Below are 8249 nucleotides of genomic sequence, written 5' to 3'. Positions count from 1 at the left end.
ACAGAAATCTAAAATCAACTTGGATCTTGAATCCAGAGGTTGATGACAAAAAATTAAAATATTGAAAATTAAAATCAACTTGGATCTTGAATCCAGAGATTGATGATAGGAATTTAAAATGCTGAAAATTAAAATCAACTTGGATCTTGAACCCAGAGGTTGATAACAGGAAATTAAATGCTGAAATTTAAAATCAACTTGGATCTTGAATCCAGAGGTTGATAGTAGGAAATTAAAATGCTGAAAATTAAAATCAACTTGGATCTTGAATCCAGAGGTTGATGACAGGAATTTAAAATGCTGAAAATTAAAATCAACTTGGATCTTAAATCCAGAGGTTGATGAGCAGAATTTAAAATGCTGAAAATTAAAATCAACTTGGATCTTGAATCCAGAGGTTGATGACAGGAATTTAAAATACTGAAAATTAAAATCAACTTGGATCTTGAATCCAGAGGTCGATGACATAAATTTAAAATGCTGAAAATTAAAATCAACTTGGATCTTAAATCCAGAGGTTGATAGCAGAAAATTAAAATGCTAAAAATTAAAATCAACTTGGATCTTGAATCCAGAGGTTGATAGCAGAAAATTAAAATGCTAAAAATTAAAATCAACTTGGATCTTGAATCCAGAGGTTGATAACAGGAAATTAAAATCAACTAAGAGGTTGAGGATATGAAATGTTGTATTTATACCTTTAATGATCACAAAGCAAACCTGAAACAAGATGTTCCTCCAATCAAAGTATACTTAATAAGGTCCAGAAGATAGATGATTAATGGAGAGGGTCTGAACGAGTCCCAAGGCTTGGCTTACAATTTCCTCCTTTTACTCACTTTTTCACGATGTCCTTTCTAGTTTTCGTTGCTTGCTCATTTTGCAGAAAGCACCCTTGTGGGTTTTCACCCTCTTTCACATATTTTGCTAGGAGCGCCCCTTCGAGTTTTCACTATTACATTTTATTTTTAACCAATCGCCCGGCCATCGTTTATCCCTTGCAAATCTCATAACAAAGTATATGAGGTTATCAATATTTAAATCATAATCTTATAATAAAGTTTTAACGAATTAATAGCGCATAAATCAAAGTATATAAGAAAAAAAAATTAGAGTGAAGGAACAATTTTATTATGGCTTAAAAACAAAGGTACAATTTCAAAGGAAAATGGTACAAGAATAGATCTCGCAAATTCCTCGTAGCTAACTTTGAACTCCCTTAACTGCCACTATTTCAAGTAATCTTTGGATGAACCTTCGTGCCGTGATGACTTATTACCTCTTCTGGTCTTGGGCCCCTTTCCTTATTTCTTCGTTTTCTAGTCCTAGGAGTGCCCTTTTGGGTTTTCACCCCTAGAGGATGATCCTTTTTTTTTTTTAGGATGCATTTTCAGGTTTTCACCTCTTTACTCATTTTTCAGAAAGCGCCCTTGCAGATTTTCGCCATCTTTCACACATTTTGCTAGGAGCGCCCTTTCAGGTTTTTACTCCTACATTTTTTTTTACTCAGGCATAATATCATTTTACAGCATCTGCATTCACGGTTCTTGGGAATTCTTCACCGTCCATATGAGTCATGATCAGTGCGCCGCCAGAAAATGTCTTTTAACCACATAGGGTCCCTCGTAAGTTAGTGACCATTTGCCCCGAGGATCATTTTGATTTGGGAGGATCTTTTTCAAAACCAGATCTCTCAATTAGAATTCGCGCGGGCGAACATCTTTATTAAATGCTTTAGCCATTCTCCTTTGGTATAATTGCCCATGACATGTTGCTGCTAATCTTTTCTCGTTTATTAGATTCAGTTGATCTAACCTCGATTGAATCCATTATGGCTCATCAATTCCTGACTATTTTAGAATTATCAGAAAGGGAATTTCCATCTCTATAGGTAAAACAGCTTCCATTCTGTAGACCAATAAATATGGAGTTGCCCCAGTCGATGTCCTTATGGAGGTTCGATAAGCATGAAGGGCGAAGGGAAGCATGTCATGCCAATCTTTATAAGTGACGGTCATTTTCCTGATTATTCTATTGAGATTTTTTTTAGTGGCTTCCACCGCTCCGTTCATTTGGGATGGTATGGTGATGAATTGAAATGCTAGATTTTGTACTGGTCACATAAATTTCGGATCTTTAGTCCACTTAAATTCTTAGCATTGTTGATGAAAATTTCGCTAGGAAGATCATATAGGCAGATAACATTATTCTTGAAAAATTTGAGGAATGTATTTTGCGTGATATGAGCATATGACGTTGCCTCAACTTATTTGGAAAAGTAGTCAATAGCCACCAAGATGAACCTATGCCCATTGGATGCTTTGGGCTTAATAGGACCGATTACGTCGATGCCCCACATTGCAAAAGGCCAAGGTGAGACAAGATTAAAAAGCTGATGAGGAGGGACATTTATTGGATCAGCATAAATTTGACATTTATGACACTTTCGAAAGTGCTCAATACAGTCTTTTTCCAAAGTAGTCCAGAAGTATCCCTGTCTTATGATTTGCTTGGCCATCATATGCCCATTGGTGTGAGTAGCGCAATTCCCCTCATGAGTTTCAAAAAGGATCCTCCTTGCTTCTTTTGCATCCACGCACCTCAACAATTCGCCATTGAAGCTCCTTTTGTACAAAATTTCACCACTGGGAAAGTATCCTAGTGCTAATCTCCTTATCATTCTTCTTTCATCTCTGCTTACCCTGGGAGGGTATTTCCTGGTTTTGATATAGACCTGGATGTCATGATACTAGGGTTTGCCATCTGTTTCTTCTTCGATTATGAAGTAGTACTCCGACTCACTCCTTGCTTTGATTTGTAAGATCAGTGTTATTTGTCCCTCTTCCATCTGAGTCATGACAGCTAGAGTGGCTAAGGCATCGACGAATTAGTTCTTGTCATGGTTGAAGTGAGTGAAGGAAATCTCTTTGAATTTTTTGATCAATTATAGGAGATACTTTTGATACGGGATCAGTTTCGGGTCTTTAGTTTGCCATTCCCCTTTGACTTAGTAAATGATCAAGGTCGAATCTCCGTACACCTCTAATTTCTTGATCTTCATTTTGATGGTAGCCTGTAAACCCATCACACAGGCTTCATACTCTGCAACGTTGTTGGTGTAGTCAAACCTTAGCTTGATAGCTATTGGGAAGTGTTTTCCAATTAGGGATATAAAAACTGCTCCAATCCCATTACCCGACAAATTGATCGCTCCGTCGAAATACATTTCCCATACGTCATTTGGTTCTTTGTCATCGCTGCTAACTTTATTAACATACTCATCGGGGAATTCGAAATTTAGGGCTTCATAATCCTAGATCGGGTTTTCTACTAGGAGATCAACAATCACGCTTCCTTTCACTGCCTTTCTGGTCATGTAGACAATGTCATATTGAGAAAGTATGACCTGCCATTTTGCTATCCTCCCTGGCACGAACGGGCTTTCAAATACATACTTGATTGGGTCCATTCTGGAGATGAGCCACTTTTTAAGATTCAACATATAGTGCTTGAGTCGATTTTGTAACACCCCCGTTATATAGCCTGGTATATTTCACTGTTCCGGAGACCGGTGTCGGTCCGGACAATTAATGGGATTAGGGCCACACTTAAGACAACTTGAGAAGCCATAAACACAAATAATTAGTAATGTTTAATTAGTTAACTATAAATAAGAAAAACAAAACATAAGAGGTTAAACGAGCCGAGAGTCACAAATGATGAGTGACCTCCTGAACGATCAGCTGAAGTCGCTTTAAACTCAAATTTTGAACCGTAAAAGTGACGCTGCGGTCCTTAGGACCCTTATGAACACAATGGAAAAGAGAAAATCATGAAAAGAACTGTTAAGTCAGTCAAATAATTAGGTCGTGAGCGGAAGAAATATTGGATTATTTGCAAACCGGATGAGCAAAGAGGGGCAATTTGGTCAATTGACCGAGAGTGACTCGACCTAATCACAAATAAAATCGGAGAAAAGAAAATTTGAATCGAGAATTAAATTAAAGAACTAATAGAAAAAAAAAGAAAAAGAGATGAAAATGAAAAGTCAAAAGTTATGACATCATGCATGATGTCATAACTAAAGTAATAAATAGAATTATTTAATTTGGGAATTAGGGGTCGTCCATAAGCCAAAAAAAAAAAAAAAGTGTAAAGGAAACCAAAGGAAAATAATTAGGATTTTCTTCTTCCTTGCCACCCCACTTTCCTCCCAAATTCCTCCATGAATGGTCCTCCATTTAAGCTTACATTTAAGCTTAATTTTCTTCACTTAATCCAAATAACTCTCTTAAAAACCACCCTAGAGCTTGTTATTGCAACTTAAGAAGGAGATTACAAGAAGAAAGAAGAATTAAAGATAGGGTTTTGAAGCTTTAACAAAAGGTTAGTATGTTAAATTGTTACTTTTCCATTCAAATGCATGTTTAGGTAATTAAGTGAGCTAATAACTTGATTTAAATGAAACAAATATGGGGAAAGAATTAAATTGAAATTTTGGGCAGCTTGAGAGGAGTGTGGTTTGCATGAATATGATGCAATTGAGTGAGTTTAGAAGCTTTACTTAGTGAAATGATTAACATTAAAATTATTAGAAGTAGTTAAATGCAAGAGTTAGTGAGATTAAGGTTTCAATGCTAGGGTTTATGGACCAAAATTTGGAGAAATGCATAAATGGCATGTTTAACCTATTGTGAAATGAAATAATGGTCAATTATGACCAAATAAGTTGTGTGGGAATGATAGGAATGAAAACTAAATTCGGAGGTTAATGGTCATGCTGCTGGCAGCATGACCAAACCCACTGAAGGACCAAAACTCAAATTTTACAAGCCCAATTGATATGCCACCAATTGGAGATGAAAATAGACATAAAAGAGCACAATTTTCATTAAGGAACCATGGCCAAAACTGACCAAAACTTGGTGAAACAATTGACCAAAGTGAGTTGATTGCAGGCTGCCACTGCACAAAACTGACCAAATGAACAGTAACTGTTCATTTGGTCATAACTCGAGCTAGGTAGGTCAAATTGACCTGAAATTTTGCCAGCAATTAGATATGATATAGACCTAAAACTTTCATGAAGAACACCAACCCAAATTAGGCCATTAACTCATTCAAATCATTGAGCAAAGTTAAAATTACTGTACTGAAATTCTGCAGAATTTTCATTGAGCAGCAATGTTTGGAGGGCTATAACTCTCTCCAGAAAACTCGGATTTAGGCGATTCTTGAATCGATGGAAACCTAAGACATAGTACAACATTTCATATGAAGAAAGTGAGACCGAATTATGAACTTAACTTGATCAAACAATTGACCAAAGTTAGACCAAAAATCTGCCAGCACCTAAATTGCAGTATGAACAGTGCACGTGAACAGTAAACTTATTTTGGCCATAACTTGAGCTACAAAACTCCGATTGAGGTGATCCAAAAATGAGAATACACTTAAGACAATAAGGAACATTTTCTATGAAGGAAGTTTTGTCAAATTCCAACAGTAGATCGACCAATGGAATAGTGCAACCGAAAACCAAAACCGAAAATTGGCAATTTTGCCAAAATGACCTAAGCTTTAAACAAATGACCAAAACCAACAAGTTTGGTGACCAAAATGTGGTATGTGGGTGAAGTTGGAGTTCCCATACCCATTAAGCCTTAGAAAGTCAATAATTTGACTTGAATAGTGCAGTGAATAGTAACCCGAAACACAAAATTTCGAGAACGTCGAATTTAACACGTTAGAGCTAGCTAAATGTGAAGTTAAGTTTATTTTGGATTTATTTTAAGTTCTAGTACTGAAACATTGTAAAATTGTGTGTTTCAGTTGAAAAGAATATCGGGAAGGAACCCGAGGAACCGAGTCGAGGCTAAAGGACGACTCGTTTGAGGTTTGTGCACAACATATACTTTTATAATCATCTTTTGCATATCATTTTGAATAATTTGAAATATGGGATTATGGCATTCTTATGATGTTTGATCTAAATTGTTGAAAGTTATTATGTATATTTGAAAAGAAAATGTTTAGCAAATTGTTAAGATAAGTTTTGAAACCACAGTGTTATGACCACATATTTGAACACCTCACTAGCACGACTAGTGGGGGTAATTAGTTTCGAATTTTGATTCCTTCTCTGGAGAAGTGTTGAGGTGTGCCAGTAGAAGAGGATGTGAATGGATATTCATATATTTGAGCTAGCTAGCCTTGTGATGTGATTTCTCTTTAGCCTCTGGCTATTGAGATTCTATTTGTTTCGAATGGCATGATTTAACTGTGGGTTTTATGAAATGTGTTTTGATACTTTGAAATAAACTTGGTTTACATGTAAAATCTTACAATGCATGATTGTATTTAATTTTCATGTTTAATCAAATTTTTGAATGAATGTGCTTTAAGTTTTGCATAAAGATTATTTTAGTATATTGTGCACCACTGAGTCTTAGTACTCAGCGATAGCTTTTATCATTGCCGCAGATACAGAGATTAGAGGAGCAGCAGATCGAGTCACTGAGGTGTGTGAAGTCATCGATTGAAGCCTTCGGTATAATTTATACCCTAATCAGAAATACTTCTTTGATGTATATATTGCACATAAATGTATGGACATGTAAAAATGGGTCTTGAGCAGCTTGTACACAAATTTGTATGAAGTTTGTAATAAAGTTTAGTTTGTGTTTCTTTTGATATAAATTTGTAAGGTTATGTATAAATTATTTTGTTTTTAATGAAATATGAATGATATTGATTGACAGTATTTTGAGAATTATTGAACTTGTGAATTTTGATAAATTGATTGAGTTTGATTGTGAAACCGAAGTAGTGGTTGAGAAAATCTTTTAGAAGTGCTTTTACAGTATTCAAGAACGGTTTTCTCAAAATACAGAGGAAACTCTGTCAAAATTTTTATCAAATTTGCGGAAAACTAAAATGGCCAAAAATATTAATTAGTTTTAATTTCAACTAAATGTTTTAAATACTCATTAGAAATGCTCACCACTTGTCAAAGATAAGAAAATTGTTTTAAAATCCCTTGTAGGGTACTTAATGAGTTATCGGTAGGTGAAGTTCGGTAGTTCATTAGGTATTCTACGGGATCATGTTATGCCTTACAGAGGGGTAAGGTGTGACAGATTTGCTGTCCATGCCAATGCGCAACAAGTTTTCTCTAAGAATGAGTATCTCAATTCACATTCGTTGAATTTTTTGCTTAGATAGTAAATGGCTCTTTCCTTTCTCCCCGTGTCACCTTGCTGTCCCATAACACAACCCATCGAGCTCTGTTAAACTGCCATGTACAAAATCAACAGCCTTCCCGTCACTGGAGGAACCAATATTGACGGATTTGATAGGTACAGTTTAATCTTTTCAAAAGCCTCTTGACAAACTTGATCCCACTAGGCGGTGTTATTGTAACACCCCCGTTGCATAGCCTGGTAGATTTCACTGTTCCGGTGACCGGTGTCGGTCCGGACAATTATTGAGATTAGAGCCACATTTAAGACAACTTGAGAACCCATAAATACAAATAATTAGTAATGTTTAATTAGTTAACTATAAATAAGAAAAACAGAACATAAGAGGTTAAACGAGCCGAGAGTCACAGCGATGAGTGACCTCCTCGAGAACGACTACGAAGTCGTTTTAAACTCAAATTTCGAACCGTAAAAAGTGACGCTGCGGTCCTTAGGACCCTTATGAACACAGTGGAAAAGAGAAAATCACGAAAAAGAACTGTTAAGCCAGTCAAATAATTAGGTCAGGGAGCCGGAAGAAATATGGAATTATTTGCAAACCGGGATGAACCGGCGAGGGGCAATTTGGTCAATTGACCCCGAGAGCTGACTCCTGACCAAACTGTCAAATAAAATCGGAGAAAAGAAAATTTCGGAATCAAGAATTAAATTAAAGAACTAATAGAAAAATAGAAAAAAAAAAAAAAGAGAAAAGGAAAGAGTTTGGAAAAGTCAAAAGTTATGACATCATGCATGATGTCATAACTAAATTAATAAATTGAATTAATTAATTGGATTTAGGGGTCTTCCATAAGTAAAAAAACGTGTAAAGTGAAAACAAAGGAAAAAAATTAGAATTTTCTTCTTCTTCACCTCTCCCTTTGCCACCCCATTTTCCCCAAAATCCTCCATGAGTGGTCTTCCATGTAAGCTTACTTTTAAGCTTAGTTTTCACTTAATTCAAATAACTCCATTAAAAACCTCCCTAGAGCTTATTGTTACAACTTG

The 8249-nt window shown here is 35.8% G+C and overlaps 1 long non-coding RNA gene across 1 annotated transcript; it reads left to right on the top strand.

Annotated features, from left to right (window-relative positions):
* Window positions 1-4185: 4185 nt before the first annotated feature.
* On the top strand, window positions 4186-6504 carry LOC131176609 (uncharacterized). The gene is made up of 3 exons (XR_009146606.1): window positions 4186-4386; window positions 5833-5896; window positions 6484-6504. It is a non-coding gene; the product is annotated as an uncharacterized LOC131176609 (long non-coding RNA).
* Window positions 6505-8249: the final 1745 nt, after the last annotated feature.

This window comes from Hevea brasiliensis, unplaced genomic scaffold, assembly GCF_030052815.1.
Source record: "Hevea brasiliensis isolate MT/VB/25A 57/8 unplaced genomic scaffold, ASM3005281v1 Scaf185, whole genome shotgun sequence".
NCBI lineage: Eukaryota > Viridiplantae > Streptophyta > Magnoliopsida > Malpighiales > Euphorbiaceae > Hevea > Hevea brasiliensis.
This window is presented reverse-complemented; position numbering and strand designations above follow the sequence as displayed.